At 33.8% G+C, this 18,540-nt stretch overlaps 1 long non-coding RNA gene across 1 annotated transcript; it reads left to right on the forward strand.

Annotated features, from left to right (window-relative positions):
- Nucleotides 1–2,381: 2,381 nt before the first annotated feature.
- LOC141482928 (uncharacterized) lies at nucleotides 2,382–7,201 on the forward strand. The gene is made up of 2 exons (XR_012465812.1): nucleotides 2,382–2,803; nucleotides 6,698–7,201. It is a non-coding gene; the product is annotated as an uncharacterized lncRNA (long non-coding RNA).
- The last annotated feature ends 11,339 nt before the right edge of the window (nucleotides 7,202–18,540 follow it).

An 18,540-nucleotide genomic window follows, 5' to 3' on the forward strand; every position in this document is an offset into this window, starting at 1 on the left:
ATGAAATTAAATCATAAAACCATATTCCAAATATTTTGTGTAGTGAAAAAAAATTCTAGACATTTGTGTGTATGCTTTACATATCCTTAGAAAAATTCCTCGTTAAATTTTTGAACATTTCTCTCCTCTTCTTTATTTAATTTAGGTTCTGAAATTTCCTGAGATTATGTACCGTACATTTGAATGTCACATATGTCAGGTTGTTAAGTGGGCTATTCCGAAATGCCAACTATGCCGATTTGCATAATTGTCAAACCCAAATAAATTTATAACTTAATGTACAACATACATTTCAGCTAGACAAGGTACTTCTTCATTAGGGCAGTCTGGCTCGAAATTGGCTAGATAACAATTATTCAAGCTGTTGGAGGGACAAATTAAACCCTTCAGAATAGCCTGCTAGATCACCTGATATTACGCCTCTAGATATTTTCAGGAGATACATGGTATTCAATTGTACGATACGCAACTACAGTTCATCTCAGGATTCCTGGATAGAAAATGAGGTGCTTCTAATGCAATTATTATAAGAACATTTGATAATGTGTGAAAAAGTTTGTAAACAGACTGTATCATTCTCAGGAAGTAAATGGTGAAACTTTCGAACAGTTATTAGAATGATCTGGAGTGAGTTTTGAATATATTTTACTCGAAGTTATGATAATTTGTTTATAGATCACGACTATAATAGTATATTATGCAACGATCATGTAATGATGGTTATTAAGACACGAGCATTAACCGGGATACGAAACGAGCCGAAGGCGAGTTTTGTATGGTATATGCGAGTGTATTAATAACCATTACATGAGAGTTGCATACGCTACTTTTTCTAAACCCGATAAATAATGAAAAACTATAAATATTATATTTGTATTGAACACATTTACAGTAATTAACTCATATTTAAAAAAAACACAAACTTAATGGTATTATCATGGATATATGAAAACTATAAAGATTCTAATTATATTTATATTGAATATAACAATTGTAATTAATCTGATCTTTTAAAAATATTGAAGTCGATGGTATTTCTTCTATATCGCTGTTTTCAGACATTTTGATAATATAGGTAGGTGATATGAAAACTGATTTTGACAAATAAAGCAATTAGTTACTTAGATTAGAATCTAGGACAAACAAAGGAACAGGATTCTTGATTGAAAAATTATGGGTTTCTATTGGTTGATAATCTGTATCGTTATGAAAAATCTGTATCATAATGGATATCATTATGAAACGGGTTTTTTCTACGGGTGTAGAAAATACTTATTATTACTCAGAACTAAAGAAGCGTCAGATAGATAATTGAAATATTGATCAAACTAGTTGTCACAAGACCCTCCGTTCTTTTCGAAAAAAAGTTTTTGCCACACTTTCCACTGAGAGTGATGTAAAATTTTTTTAACACGCTTTCATTAGCTTCAACTTGATCTATTCGCGGGCAGATGGCGCTGTACGGAACCTCCTTGATATAATTCGAACTCACTTTACATGTATTTCTTCATTTGGAAAAAGTATTTTTTTTATTAACACGCGCTTCTGCTGCCTTATTTGTAACCCTCCTTTGTCTGCCTGCTGCATTGGGCTTGGTAGCTGATTTTCAGGCTCCCTATCCGGAATCGGAAAATATCAATGGCCATTTTTATAAACAATATACGGCTGGTTGATTCCAAAGTTCAGATAAAATAAATATAGTTCAAAAAGACTTTTAAACACGCCTTTATAGCACACGAAACTGAAAAAAAAGAAAAATAAATATAGTTTAAAAAACTAAAAAACACGCTATTGAAGAACATGGAACTAAAAAGTTAAAAACTTTTTTTTAAGAAACTTGAAACAATAACGAACGAAAAATACTAGAATTATTGTGAAAAAAGCGTGGGCCCTTCATGTCATATTTTTGTATAACAAGCACCCATCGCTTTTTTCACAATAATACTATTATTTTTCGTTCGTTATTGTTTAAAGCTTATTTCAAAAAATTGTTTTTAACTTTTTAGTTCGATGTACTTTAAAAGCGTGTTTTTTAGTTTTTTAAACTATATTTATTTCTTGACTCTTCCAAAAATTGAGTGGGAAGGGACTTTTACGTCCGCACTGTATATTTCTTAAGAAATAACAAACAAAACTGATGTTTATCATCCATCATGTTTATCAATGCATGAAGAACATGAATTATTGACTTACATGAATACAATAGCTTAGTGAAATAAACCAGCTTCATGAGTCACAAAAACAAAACTTAACAATTTTCTTGGAATCATCGTCCTCGTTGAAAAGCTGAAATTAATTCAAGATTCTCAATACATAAAAACAAAACAGAACCAGTTAATATTTTTCTCTCCAACTAGATCGGCCTACGGTGCTAACACAGCACTGCGCTGCCTCCATAGCTAGACAGATGGCTTTTGAAGCACAAGTTCAGTCAGTCGCTACCCAACCGTTCTTGGGGAGAGAGTATTACATTTGCGTAGATTTTCCGACGTTTTTTCTGATGCCGGCTACCTCGCAACTTATGTGAGAGTGAGAAAAGTCTGAAGGGATGACAGTTTTCCGAAAAATTTGCTGAAAATTCCTAGTATCCTAATTGAACAGACAGAAATATTTTTCATGACACTTCTGATAGTTTGAAAGTGTGGTGACAGCTCCGTGACAGTTCTTACTGAATTCGTGATTGATAATTGCAAATGTGTTGTGTTTAGTGGAAAATCAGTTCGGCTGCAATCAGACATGGCTTCAAGGGATTTATTATGCATGATTTCTTTGGTGATTTTTAGCATCTTCTCTTCAGTAAAAGGTAATCAATCTCATGATAACTGCCACTTTTGTAATTAGATTTTGTTCTGTTTGTTTTCAATATCAATGACAGGCTGTCACTGAAAACGATCAGTCAAAAGGAAATGAGTTGCTGCGGAATTTCAAGTGAGAAATTGAAACCACTCCAGGGTTACCTAATTATTTTTGACATAAAATATATCATTCTTTCTCATTCGAAACAACAGGAAATTGATTCTAATGCACGTTCTTATACTGTGCGATTGAGAAATTGAATATAATTTTCATATTCGAATAAACCGTCAACTGTTGATCTGAATATAACAATGGATTTCAGACTCCATGTTTTGGATTTATTGATTCATAAATCTGTGCAAGTGTTGAATTTGTTCCGTTTGTTATGCATAGATTCTGGAGTGGAGGGTGGGTGTAATTCCCCATTGTATTTTGATCAGGATTTCGAAATGTTGTTTTTGAGTGCGCGTTGAAGACTACAATGCGTTTCAATGTTTTGTTTCTGCTGTTTCATTTTTCGTTTCTTGTGCATGATTATAGATGAAACTTTTCTGGACAAATGTTGCTTGTTCATTGATTTGAAAAATTATTTTATCCATTGAAAGCTGCATTATCAGCGTGATTATTGTCGAAAAATTAGAGATAAAAAAAATGCAATAATTTGACCGAAGGTTACAAAAATTTCTCAAAGTCCTAACTTAACCTAACCTTACCTATTCGGAGACATTGTTTTTCGTGGGTCATTCATTATTAAATAATCATTCAGTGGAGTACAAAGCGGGACAAACCAAAAAAAAAGTATTCAGAAATGATGAGGTAAAAATATCAATAAATGATTTGATTGTTATAAATAATATGCAATATCGTGTTATGAACAGTTATTAATCAAGTGCAGTGCAAATTACAATAGTTGGATATGAAAATGGTGATTTTATGAACGTATTGATTTGGATATAGACTTGTAGGGGAGAATTCAAATAGTAATTAGTTTTACTTTGATTTGTTTGGAATGAATATAATCCTCTGGTATTATACAGGGGTACATTAAGCAAAAGTTGGTTCAATATAGAACTGCTGTCAAAACAATTATGTATTTATTATTTTATATAGGAACTTAATATCAGCTATTTGGCGTCTATCCGCCAAAGATATCGGATTGAGTTGTATTTCAATTTGTAATGGATCTTTGAGATTATGAAAGAATTTTCTATTGATATAGGTGACGAATTTGCTTTGTTTACATTCAAGTCTTTTAATATACGAGATATACAGGGGGTTCCAAATAACAAATGACATTTGAATTTCGATAATGTTCAGATTCGTAATTTGAATTAATATGGATTTAGGCTCATACCTACCTCAGATCCTTGTAATCATTGTTATGCTATCAGAACCACTTTGGAATGTGGAACTTATATTCAGGATAATTTTGTACACCATTTCTGAATTCCGTCTTACCCATTTGGTTTTGCTGACTTAACCTTAAAATCAGCCTCGAGCGAGCAAGGCCATACCCAAGAAAAAAGTTTTCTGGAATCGAATTGTGTAATTATTTTGGGCTCATTCCAAGCGACTCTTCTTCATATATACAGTTATCTCTTCTTCGTTTTTTGATGTTTTGTTTTCATCACTTGACTTTTCTACTCTATCCTAAAATTTCATTTATGCATTGAGATTCGGCTCATTTTGTCTTCTTCATTACACTACCGAAGATTGTGTTTTTCACTTCTGAATTGAATTTTGGATGATTAAATAAGTTTTGTATAAGTATGGCAATTTTACCCGTGTTCTCGTCTATCTCTAATTTTTCACTTGTTGTTTTTTTTTTAAATCAGTGACTTGTTCTACCTTAATCGCTAAGCTGGCAAAACCAAATCAAAATTTTTCACTGTTTTGGATCTTCAGTAATTTAAGTCTCATTACAGGCTCGTTTATTATACGATATTAAAAAATGTGTTAACTGTTGAAAAAATATTTTGAGTGTCTACTTAATGCACATATTATAACAAAGAAATAACTTGAGGTATAAGTAACTTTAAGACACAAAAATAAAGAAAAAGCCATCTCGCAGCAAGTACTTTTCTATAAACATTGAATTACACGAAAGAAAAAATACTTTCAAACAAGTAGATACTTTCATATGAACATTCAATTATACGAAAATCACTCTTTCGTATTTAGGTCGTAGTCCAAACATTCGTTATGGAAATTGAATCATAATCATTTAAGTGTCTCATTCCGAAACATCGATGTCCGTCATTGAGAATGACTAAAGTGTTCCATGTAAGTGAAGTTTTATATCTACTTCATAACGAATGTTGAGTAGAAAATTAATAGTCTAATTCAATATTTTATGTGGAAGTAGTTATTTCAAAAGGGATTCTTCTTCCATTTTTTTGTAGAAAGATGAAGCAGTGAAAGCCATAAAGTGGTTTCCAGAAGAATTAACTCTTTATGAAACATATCGGGAAAACTGAGCCAATTTTAGGCTTCTATTTCTGGCTACCATTGTGTTCTGCAAGGTAAACTGGCAAACGAAAACCGAAATACTCTATTTTTCGAAAATTTAAGTGTTTTCAGTCAAGTCAAGAAAAATTTCAAGAAGAATTTCCTAAGAGGGTTCATAATTTGCGTTACTGAAAATTAGAGGACATTTATTTTTGATTTTTTCCATTCTCAATAAGTGATAAAATTGTTTAAGATGTGTTTAGAAGATATAAATAATTAATTAAATCTTGAATCACTGTGTGTTCTGTTTGGGGTTATGTTCTCTAGTCTATGTACAGATCTGTGAATTCGAACTAATCGGGGCAATCAAAAACTACACTTATCATTATATGTGTGTTATAGTGTTATCAATATATTATGCAATAAAACGATACATTCGGTCGGTCGGTCGGTAGCCAAGGGGTTCGGCGTGGGTGCTTTATTCACTTATTCGAATTGACTGCCGTGTTGGTCGGTGGTTCAAGCCCTAGTCTGAACAATCGATCTTCACTTGCTATCGTCTAACCCGTGTTAGGAATCACACGTTAAAAGGTAAGACCTCGTTAATCCTTAGCTCGCACAAGTTTCGACTTCTGAGGTTTGTCGTTCGTAGGGGTGCGACAGCTGGTTAACGGAAAATCATATTTTGAACAGATTTTTTAAACAGATTTACATCTACAATTGAAACACAAGTTTGTCAAGTTCTGATTTTCTTGTAACTCAGCTACATACTCAAAAAAATTGTTGATTATTCCATGAATATTATCAAATTTGAATATGAATATTTTCAAAATGTATACTAATTCTAAAAGTTAGTATTGTGTAAGTCTTAATAGGTAGTTTTTTCTTTTTCTATTTTTTCCTTCCTCACTTACTTTTTGATTCATTTAAGTATATTTTTAACTTTTTCTTTTTTGTAATTTCTCGTTTAATAAATGAATTATCCAAGAATATAAATTGAACGGGAATTTCGCACACCATTGTTTACAAAATTGCCTCAATCCCATTTGTCACGTCGAGAGATTTTCACAAAACAAGAGCGAATCGGTAAAAACACCAGGGTTCATAAGCATATTTATTGAATTTATTCATTTTGTTAATTATTAACGATTACCCGATAAAATTCAGAATTTCAAGACCCTGATTTTCCTCAAGTTCCTGTGGAGATTTTCATCAGGCTAATTGAATTCATGGAACGAACCAATATGGAATTGATAGTTCTTATCAACAGTGTGATTTTTTACGAATGGGAAACTGGTAGAAATTCTCCAAAATGTATATGCATGATGTTCCACAATTATCTTTTGTAATAAATTTGATATTATAGAGTACATTTTGATGGATATGTGCCCATAATTGCTTATAATAAACGACTAATGAAAACTATACTGTATGATGTAATATTTTCCAATAGCAAAAACCCACCAAAAAAGATCATGGTTACTGAATGGCGGTCAGCGGCTGGTGTCATTCACATAACTTTCTGCAACTGGATTAAAAAATTACAGCAGAGTCCTATTGTGAGGATATAAATCAAAAGTACCAAATATTGCGTCAGCAGCAGCCGCCATATTTAACAGAAGAGACCCGATCCTGCTCCATGAATGGAGCGTCGCAGTTCTGCCTAAACCACCATACTCCCCAGACTTCTAGCCAATCAACTACCATATTTCCAAGCATTTCGAAAACTTTCTCACCGCTAGAACCTACGCCAATCAGAACCTTCGTCAACCTCATCGAATCCCGAGTACTCAATTTTAATGCTGATGAAATTAATCGACTTGTGTTAGGTTGGCAAAGGACACTGATTCAAATGTCGCATCAGTTTCAATGGCGTTCAATTTGAACAGCATATTCTTTCAAACAATATTATGTATCTGTTACACAGTTTTCTGTATAATAAACCACATCGTCTCAATGACAGTAAGATATTATTGAGTCATTACTAAGCATATTACCTTGAATAATGTTTAAAATCTGTTATGGGATTAACAACCGTATCTTATAATTATGCATTACATTACGAGCACTAAATTAAACTCTTTATTTAGGCACCTTTGATCTTATGTAGGTATTTGAGAATAACATCGAAGATAATGAGATCAGCTTATCTTTCCATTCCAAATAACTTCATTTGTTTACTGACAAAAAAATACCCCGAAAGGAAATACTTTGTTCATTTAACGATATGCCGATCTTGATATCAGGAATTTGAATAAAATAATTATTTCTGCTCTAATATGGAGTGTTAGGGTAGGATTAAGTCAGGAATTTACTCACAGGTGTAGATGTAGATTCGATCAGTGATTTGAGCCAATATGAATTCCCCGAGATAAAACTTCGAGTCGAGTCGACTTATGATAGTTATCATATGAGTTGATCACTGTTTACTTCAATCCTGGAGCTTTAATTTTTCATGTATTCTGTTGATTGGAGTTTGAAATATACAATGCCTTCCAGTTAAAATAAGCCAGCTTGAATACTGAAACTGTATAAAAATCGTGAAATAAGTCAATTTCAGTTTTAAAGGGGCACATCCTGACAATTTTTGACTCATTTTAGAGATGTTAATTCTAAGTGTATTGCGATTTCTCACCGTCCTGTAGAATATCTCAAAAAGTTGCATCCAACCGAGGAAAAATAAATGTGCTCAATGAGGTAGTAGAGGAACCTGAATCACCTGGAAGAAAACATTGAGAATTATAACTAACGAAACTTGACAGCATCACTAGATGAATGAAACTGAAACAGTTTTATATGTATAGCCATGATGAAGCTAGCTTGGTTGGCGAAATATGTGTCAAGAGACAGAATTTTTGTTCTGGTGTGGAAAAAGTGTTTTCAATAGATTCAGAAATTTCTACTTCAGTTTCTGCTATTCAAATTATTCTTTGGAAATGTACTTGAATTTCAGGGCAAACAAAGCCCAACAACAACATGTGGACTATTTTTGAATTTTCAAGTCAAATGTATCACAATCTCTCTTTATTCGGCCTATTATCTTCTTATTTTATTATTTTCTGAAGTATATTTCCAAGCTATTCAAATTTTCAAATCGCTCACTCCAAATTCACCCATTTTGATATTTTACCCGCCTCATGTGTATGTTTCCACCCTTGGGCGATTAAGAAAATACCGAAATATTGGTGTTAAGGCATAGATAGCCTCAGAAGTTTTCATAAAACTTCAGCTTAATACATTATTGACTGAGTGACTTGACTAAAACAAAACTTCGGTGTCTGATAGATCAGGAGTATATGAGCTGACTTGTGGCTCTTGCCCAAAACTGTATATTGGCCACCAAACACGGAGAACTCTTTCCCAAAGAATTAAAGAGCATAGAAATAGTTTTTCAAATAGAAAGACCAACTCCACATTTGCAAACCACCTTTAAGCAGGAGGACATGAATTTAATCATGAATACAATCTATGTGTTACATTTAGAAGAGAAAAGTTTGAAACTCAATCTTCTAGAATGTCTAGAAAGAAATAGATTTAAGAATTCAGGTAATTTACTGAATGACCAAATTTAATTGAATAAGTCCCCGTTAAGTACTAAATATTTTTTCAAATGTGGAAACGGGTAGGTACATAAGCTCAGGTCATTTAATTAACTACAAACTATGATACACATAAAACATTTAATGAATAGGTAAAACACAGGTACTTGAAATTTAGGTACTTCACAGTGTAAAATTGGATATATGGAGCATTGAATATGTAGCTTTCAGTTAGTAAATCAAAATCAAATCAAAATATACTTTATTGTCCAAGAATAACAATTCTCATAACAAAGAAGTAGTCACCATGATAACATCACAAATATACAGCTAGCAAGGAGATCATAAATACACATAAATTCACACTTACAATAAGCGGACATAAATGCATATACAAAAGCAACAAGATTTACACCACTAAGCCAAATAACATTGAACAACAAAACTACTATGTGCCAATTAAATGAATGAAGTAACATGCCGGAAAAACAAAAAGAAAAAAATTTTATATTTTGTACATGAAATTACAAGGACTACCTCTAAATATATGAAGAATCAGGCATACGTTATATGACACACGTAAAGACACACTCGAAGATGTACATCAAGTACTTATCGGCCAATTCCACCTTGGGAGCTGTCTGACTTGTTCCAAGTCTCCAGTATATTATACTGAGGAGTTCATAAAACCGTAACACCTATTCTACTATGATACAATAGTTTTCTCAGGCGTATTCACATTGACTAAATTCTGCATGAATAATACTTTATATAACCCACATTTCGCTGTCAGAAAATGATTTGCAAATGTGGAATTGGTCTTCACGTTCAAGTTCAAGTTTTGGGTAAGAGCTACAAAAGTCAACTTATAATCTCCTGATCTACCCGACACGGAATTTTTGTCTCTATTCGATAAAACTCGGTTCTCTCTGAAAATCACATTCGATGGTGGGATATTAATAGTGTGTGAAGCATACTTTTGCTGATAGGGGTGTGTCGAGGAACTATATATGACAGATGGTTTGTGAAAAATTGCAAAATCATAATAATTTAATAGGTTTTCCCTACAACTACTTAGTTTACGTATGTGGTTTTTTACTTTAATTCTTTCATTCTGATTTTTACTTGTCATTTTGATATTTCCTCCTCGCATATCATTGGAATGCTCTCTTTTCTCGAAACGAAAGTTTATTGCCGAAAAAACAGATGAATATTTAGAACGAAACCATTTCGGATGTTTCGAGTAGGATCCAATCGTTAACACTCCTATCTATTTAGACAAAGAATTCGGGCACAAGTGGTTGACCCTTCTCAACTATATTTATGACTCCGACCATATTGTCAGTGATGATTATTCGAAAGTGACGAAAGTGACATTTCTTAGCCGATTCTGGCAGTCTATTTAGGGATTTCGGCTGGGAACTAATCATAATTCTGATTCTCCTCGTCACGAGGTTACACTGTTATTTTCTGTTTGTTGATTTGTTGGTGTTATTAATAAATTTTATTATTTGTAAACGCTGTGTCCGTCTGATTAATAATTCATCTACCGCCAGTCCCGACAGTAATAACCCCACTATTCATTATCGACTGTTCCCACCAAGCCGATGCTATGAAATCATCCATTGTCGATATTGAAATAGAATTCGAAACACATAAAGTCAAGTTTCCAGCACACACCAGGACGCTATTTAGAAAAAAATCTAGTCTGAATGAATTTCCATATCAACTTCAATCAGACCGCATAGTCAGTAGAATGTCCGGATGAAATGAATCCTGCTAAATAAAATTACATTTGCTGAAACGTATTGACTGAACACTCTCAAGTTCGGTCATGTGTATCAACATCGAATTTACATGCAAATGTTGAAACAGAGAAGTGCCGTTTTATGTTCTATCTGCTAACACTAATAAGGCAGAATACGTTTTACGTGTTGGAATTCTCTGTACATAACATCGTGCACTGCCATAATCGACTTCTGATAAATGCAACTATTAAATCGGATTCTCGAAGTTAACCTCAGAGTTAACCGTATGTTGAATTTATCACTTTCATCACTATCATTTTCAGCGTATTACCTGTAAATTGCAGAACTGCGTGATTCTGATAATATGCAACAAAATGAAATATGATATAGGTACACTTGGTAATGAAGCGCGGCAGATTAATATACAGGGGGATACCTTGTACCCGGTTAAGTATCTCCACCAAATATGAGCCCCATATATAAGGCCGCCTGTGAGGGATGAAGGATCAGATTAGTGAAAAAAAATTGATCATCAGAAATTGTCGAGCGCGTCAGAATAAGGTAGGGTGAGTTAATTACCTGCTAAAAAGTGTATATTCCAGTAATCTGACGATTTGAGAGTGACGTAAAGAAAGGGGAGGGCAGCAAAGTTGTAAAAAATAACGTCATTTCGACATTCTCGAGCGTAGCTATTTTTTTTTTTATTCTGAAGGAAATAATTCAAGGATAACGAAAAATATATAATCTGACGACTTCCGCAAGCCGAAATAACAAAAATTTGTCGATAAAGTTTAATGCGTGCAGCTGTGTGATACCTATATTTCCCTCTCCGAGTTTCTATTCCTCTTTCACTTTTTCTCCATCTATTAGCCTCTCACTCCGTCCCCTCTCTGAATTATGTTGCCATGAAGCCATCACAGCTGATCTTGAAGATGAAGATGATGGTTAATTAATCTATTGATTGATGGATGTAGCCATTACTACGTGGTAGGAAATCATAATGAAGAAATAGAAACATAGAAATTGAACTTTCTATGTTTTCTTATCACTTTCATTTGTAACTAACGTTACTGCAGTTTCGTTCTATAAGGCCATTTTCTAACTTATACAATATATAAGGACATTTTCAAACTCAAACAATATATAAGGACATTTTCAAACTTATACAATATATAAGTTTGAAAATGTCCTTATAGGACGAAACTGCAGTAACGTTAGTTACAAATAAAAGTGGTAAAAACATAGAAAGTTTCATTTCTCTTTTCTTCATTAATTAATCAATTGATTATAAAAAATTAATTTTTTTGAGCATTTGTTTAAAATTATTTTCTTATAAATACAAGTATTCTACTTAAAAAAATACACTTATTTATTTGCATGCTATTTCCTGAGCTTTTCAATTAATTAAGTTTAAATAATTCAAAAAGTTTTTCAAAAAAATATTGTTTTGTCAGATTAAGCGAATCCCTCTAGATTATCGTCAGATTATGAGACAGCACGTCTAAAACTTAAAAAGATGAACCATATATATCTCAATCTGACGTGCTTGAGTATTTCAAAATGGCGATTTTTTTGCACATTATAATAATGGCCGCGAGTTTGCGTCAGATCGAAATATTCAGATTATTGAATGAGAGCTTTTTTTTTGTTGCACTCAACATCCTCTTAGAAAATTTGACGCCCTCGATTAAATTTTTTTTCTTTTCACTTTTAACCCTTACGTAGTATCGCCCACATCATGCAAACGATCAGATTAACATACCAACATTATTAAAAATACGTAGGACATTGATACTGTCAATATCTGACGCGCTCGAGTATGTTCATGCAACAGTATTTACATATTTAAAAATCTACAGCCGCTTTCCCCACCAACGAAAAGGTATATATATTATATAACATTTTTTTCTTCTTATCATCTAAGCTTTGCAACCCAATATGTCTCAATGACGCTCTAGTAAATCCCCATTTTGCATCGTGGGCTCCCCTGCTATGGAGTGTTTGCCAAGAAATTTGAAAGCCGGGAAAGATTTGATATGGTCTGATTGATGAACGAAAAAGTCAGATTTGGATGTAAAATTGGTGCAAAAATCGGTCCTCAATACATGGAAAAAATTTCGTTGCTCCATCTTTACATTGAAAGAATTTTCATTATCCTTCGTTAGCCCGAATTTTCATGATACATCTGAATTAATTTCTCCATGAATAGATTCATTTGTCCACGAATTTTTTTTCCGAGGAGAATATACAAGCACTACAGGAAAGGCGCTCCAAGAGCGGTGCCTGTGCGAAAGTAGCGATTCACATTGGATGTGAACCGCTGGAGAGAGAGAACCGCTCCAAATGAAAGAGTTCTTGAACACAGTTTGTCGCGTATTTTTGATATGTACCGTTCTTGGTGGAATCAAATATGCAAGTCACTTGAACACTTTCCGTGAAAGTATCTATAGATATAGAGAGACAAATTGCCAACCTTTCTTCCATGTTCCAGACTATCAAGGTTGCAACTGATGTTTGAAGGTGATTGACAATGTTTCGTGATGAATTTCACTAGTTCGGACTTCCATTGTCTATTATATAAAATGATTTGAAATCCCTGAAACAAGTAAAAAAGAATGATTAAAAAAGAATAGTTGAAAATAACAATTATATTAAGCAACAATAAACCTGAGATGAAATGATAGTAAAATAACCTACAAGTAAAAATATAATAATTGAATAAATAAATAAAAATTAAAGGAATGCAAAAAAGAAAATAATAAAAATAAAAAAGTGTAGAGATTCCAAGTCACGTTAGTTCACGACGTTTCGATTGTTGGTATCTACAATCGTCTTCGGGTGATGACTGGACTGATTCCTCCGAGAGATGACTATTTTATAGGTCGTTGAAATACTTTCACTTTCTCTACTTTCCATTTTCCGCTTCACTGATTCCGTGAGAGATGACCGATTTGGCGGGAGTTGGTCATTTCTCGTTTGATGATGGGTTTCCATATGTTTCGTATATCTACGCTGGCCTGACTGAATACGTTGTTGGACAACATGTATGCGGCTTCCTTAAATTTTCTCCTGAACCAATGTTCCTCTCTGTGCAAGATCTCAGCTTGGGACCACTCGATGTTGTGTTGATGGGTCCAAACATGGTCTGCTATTCCTGATTTGCTGGTTTCTCCTCGCTGTGTGTGCTTCTTGTGCTCGGCAATGCGAATATTCAATGGCCTCTTAGTTTCACCAATATAGGATTTTCCGCACTCACAGGGTATCCGGTAAATGCAATTCTTGGAATCGCAGTCCGCGTTTGGGGGCCTGGTTTTCGTGAGGCTGCTACGGATAGTGTTACCGGATCTGAAACAGGTTCTAATGTTGTACTTGGAACCAATTCTTCTTATCCTCTCCGATAATCCTCTAATGTAGGGAAGTGCAAGCACTGGTTGTGACGGCTTCTCTTCCTTGCGAGGCTCCTGCTGTCTTTTGGCCAAAGTCTTTTCTACCATCGCTTTGGAGTATCCATTCCGCTGAAGATCATTTTTGATGATGTCTAGTTCCTTCTCGAGACCTTCCTTTGTATTACAAAGCCCAAAAGCACGGTCTAATAGAGTCTTGATGATTCCTCTTTTTGTCGATTGATGGTGGTTGGATTCGTGGTTCAGATACTGTCCCGTATGAGTGGGTTTTCGGTATACAGATGTTTCCCACTTAGTGTCGGTCCTCTTCACCAAAACGTCTAAGAATGGCAATTCATTGTGGATTTCCTTCTCCATTGTGAAAGTGATGGAAGGTCTCACGCTGTTGATGTGTTTCAGAAAGGCGTCTAGTTCAGTATTCCCATGGTTCCATATTATGAAGGTGTCGTCAACATATCTCAACCAGACTCGAGGTTTCTTGTGGGCTTCTTCAATGGCCAGAGTTTTTATTTTTATTATTTTCTTTTTTGCATTCCTTTAATTTTTATTTATTTATTCAATTATTATATTTTTACTTGTAGGTTATTTTACTATCATTTCATTTCAGGTTTATTGTTGCTTAATATAATTGTTATTTTCAACTATTCTTTTTTAATCATTCTTTTTTACTTGTTTCAGGGATTTCAAATCATTTTATATAATAGACAATGGAAGTCCGAACTAGTGAAATTCGTTGCAACTGATGTTCGCGTCTCCAATCAGGCAGATGGCTCTTTTCTGAATGGAATCCAGTAGCTTCAGGGTATGCTTAGAGGTGGAGCTCAATACGTGAGAACAATACTCCAAAGAAGGTCTGATCTAAGCTTTATAAAGCATCAAAATTTGTTGAGGTGTACAGTTTTCTGTCTCGGAACAGTGTTCCATGCTTTTGAGAAGCAACCTTTGCAATTCCAGCGACATATTGGTGTTCATTTAAACCCTCCAACAAACTTATCGAAGCAGAAAGCGGAATTGTCTGCCCTAATATTATTATATCCGGTTCGGAGATTTTTTTTCCGGAGAAAACTGATGCCTTGGATTTTGTGGCATTGAGTTGAACCTGGTTTCTTTCACCCCAAATCGAAATCACTCCTAGATCCTCATTGAGATATGCAATCTTAATGAAGATGTACCTCCGGTGAAGATGTGCCTTCGTAGCTGATGTCCTGGAATCCAAATGAAATGACAAGACAAGTGGCAATGAAGGCAATGATGCTGCTGATTCCCTTGCAATGGACGGTGCTGCAAGCAGCTTCATCGGACCAGAACCTGTCATTGGCATCGCTTTAGGCTTTGCCAAACAAATATTGAACACAAGTAGTAGCAGGGGAGCCCACGATGTAAAATGGGGATTTACTCGAGCGTCATGGAGACCTATTAGGTTGCAAAGCTTAAATGATAAGAAGAAAATGTTATATAATATATACCTTTTCATCGGTGGGGGAAGCTGCTATAGATTATTAAATATGTAAAAAAAAACTGTTGCATGGACATACTCGAGCGCGTCAGATATTGATAACATCAATATCCCACGTATTTTTAATAATGTTGGTATGTTAATCTGATCGTTTGCATGATGGGTGGTTGTACGTAAGGGTTAAAAATGAAAAAAAAATTTAATCGAGCGCGTCATATTATTATATAAAATCTAGAAATCTATTTCTGTCGTTTATTCGTTTTCAAATCTTGAAATCTGCAAAAATTTGTGCTGATTCAGATTCGAATGTTGTTTCAGTTCAATAGCCTGTACAGATAAAAAAAACGTAACGATGTAATTTTGTAGATTACCTCATCACAACCAAAACTACGGCAATGCAAAAGGAGAGTTTTGATAAAATCCGTTCCGCTACATAAATTCGCAGCTGCTGTGCCACATTCATGATACCAAAATAGGCTTGGTTCTTTCAAAGGGCTCCTTATTCCGAAAACAAGAGATTACAATCAGCTATGACATTCTTGGCCAAATAATACAAACATAATCTCAAATATCCGATGTAATCTTTGCCTCCACTTTTGGGCAATTTCGTCACATTCATACTTCTATAATTCCTTTATTGTTATGTATAGTGTTGCTTTCGGGTTTCCATTTACGAGTCAGACAAATTCCATTCGAACATATTGGTCCAGGTAATTATGATAAAATTTGAATTCAAATATCAGATGGGAAAAAAATTGTAGCAAAGTTGTGGACAATGATTTTGTGCCTGTAAAACAAAATTTTCAAAGAAGTTTCGAAATTTTTTTCAACCAAAAACTCTAAAAACCGCTTATCAATAATTGTTTCATTTGAGTAAAATAATCTAATTATTAAGAATCTTTGCAAGCTTTGAAAACATTTTCAAAATTAATTCTTGAAAGCAAAATCGATTGAATAGTATTGGAGGTGTTGTTGACATATTCTCAGGGTTAAATTATTATAGGGTCTCCCATTTGGTGCTTCCTATCTTTAAATTTAAATAAAATAAAGTGTGTGTGAGATATCATCGAAATATTTTATTCATGGTGATTTTTATATATATTTTCACTTCTATTCAACAATATACAATCCGTTTTTGCAATTTTATTTTATTTTTTTTGGTTTCTGTAATCAGAATATTTTACTCAAGTACATCAGTCAAAAATTACTTAAATTATTTATTTCATACACTATCCTACAGGATGAACCCAATTACAGAGAGTAATATGTACTTACATAATATAATTTGTGACTTTATAAAAAAAATATATTAAGAAGAGAACTGTCAGTTAGCTAAGAAATATCTTTTGATTTGTATAATCTGGCAGTTGAGTATATCTAGGACTTGACTAATAGAATTCGAGGTATCGCACATTGTATACATTGGATATTTTCTCATTGTTTTTGTACGCGGTGTGTTGAGATAAAATATGACACTATTCCTAGATGACCGTCTAGGAACCCAAAAATTCAACAAATGTAACAATTGAAAGCAGGTGACGATATCGTTTACGACCTTGAATAAAAAAATAAATGAATAATATTTACGCCTTACCCCGAGACTACAAAAATTGGGAGTTACAAACAATTCATAATAGGGTATTCCTACAGTAGGATACGTGACTTCAAGTTTAAAAGACACATATTTTAGGAAGCGCCTCTGTAGGGTTTCTAATTGATTTATATGAACCTGATAGTAGGGACTCCACACGACAGTAATTTCAATGTTGAAGCTTTTTCGAAGTCTTTTGTATTTCTAAGAATCCATACATTCGATAAGCACCTGTTAGAGTAGTGTCAATATGTTTATTGAAAGAGAGGGATGAATCAAAAGTAACACCTAGATCGGTGTGTGTGTCAGGACGCTCCAGAACTTGATTGTTTGTGACGTAGTTGTGTAAAGTCAAATTCGTTTTCAGTGCCTAAGACATTTCATTACATTTGGATATGTTAAGAGATAGATTATTCTTGTGACACCATGTAGCAAAGGGATTCAAATTCAGGGCGAGACGTTCGCAATCATTAAAACATGTTATATTGTGATATTGTTTCAAGTCATCTGCGTATAAAAGGAAATTGACATCAATCTCAGTTCCGATATCATTAATGAACATATTGAACAGTAAGGATCCTAGGTTTGATCCTTGTGGTACACCAAATTATCCTACATATTGTCATTTATTATTATTCTCGTGTTCAGATTTTGTTTTTCTGAAAAATATTGAAGTATCACCAGTATACGTTTGACCACTTGAACAGGGAACACTGTGAACATATTTTTTTGATTTTTGTTTCTTGTTTGTTGATTTTGTTTGACTTAATGGAGATCTCAGATTGTTTACAATTTTGAAAACCATTCTGACATTGAATTTAATCCGATTCGTCGTATCTTTTCAGAAAAATAAGTAAAGTGAGTTATCACATTTGAGGTTGCTGTTTGGCTATATTTTCAATGATGGCAATTATAAATTCAAAATTTCGATGATTTTATTGAAAACTGGCATTATGTTTAAATTTTCGAAACCTATTTACTCTTTAGTTTAGTACACCTTCCTTCCGAAACTTTCAACCTACTCTCTCTCAATTTTTTTTGATGATATTACTACATTGCCTGGACTAGTTACTTCTGAAAGTTTCTTGTCCCTCTGTGAGATGATAACTGGTTATTTTACACTTTCATCTGGTTTTATAGAACACGGCGCAGACACTGACCAATCCAGTGTGTTTAAGACCAGTTTCCTAGGTCCTATTCTTGATAAAAGAGAAGACTATCACATGTATCGGTACAAGTGTCATATCAAAATCCATTGTTTCTCTAGTTTATGTGGCAGTATTGTTTATTCGCTCATTTCGGCCAACGCATTAGCCACACTATATTTTTATAATGTGTCCTAGAGTGCCCTGGCTGCGCCATAGGCGTCCAGATTTACTTTCGTCTTGCGTTTTATGGCTCGACTAGGTACCTATTAGTTTTACGAGCTTCGTGGATGTATTTGTTTGTTCCGTTATCGTAGAGTTGTGGCGGTAATTCATGTACTGGACATTGGACAGGAGCAAAATTAAAAGTTTTTTGTGGGACGATCGATAATGAACATATTTAGATTCATTTA

Source organism: Leptinotarsa decemlineata, unplaced genomic scaffold (genome assembly GCF_025532065.1).
Source record: "Leptinotarsa decemlineata unplaced genomic scaffold, Ldec_3_MD MMD2_tig00002082_RagTag_RagTag, whole genome shotgun sequence".
Classification (NCBI taxonomy): domain Eukaryota; kingdom Metazoa; phylum Arthropoda; class Insecta; order Coleoptera; family Chrysomelidae; genus Leptinotarsa; species Leptinotarsa decemlineata.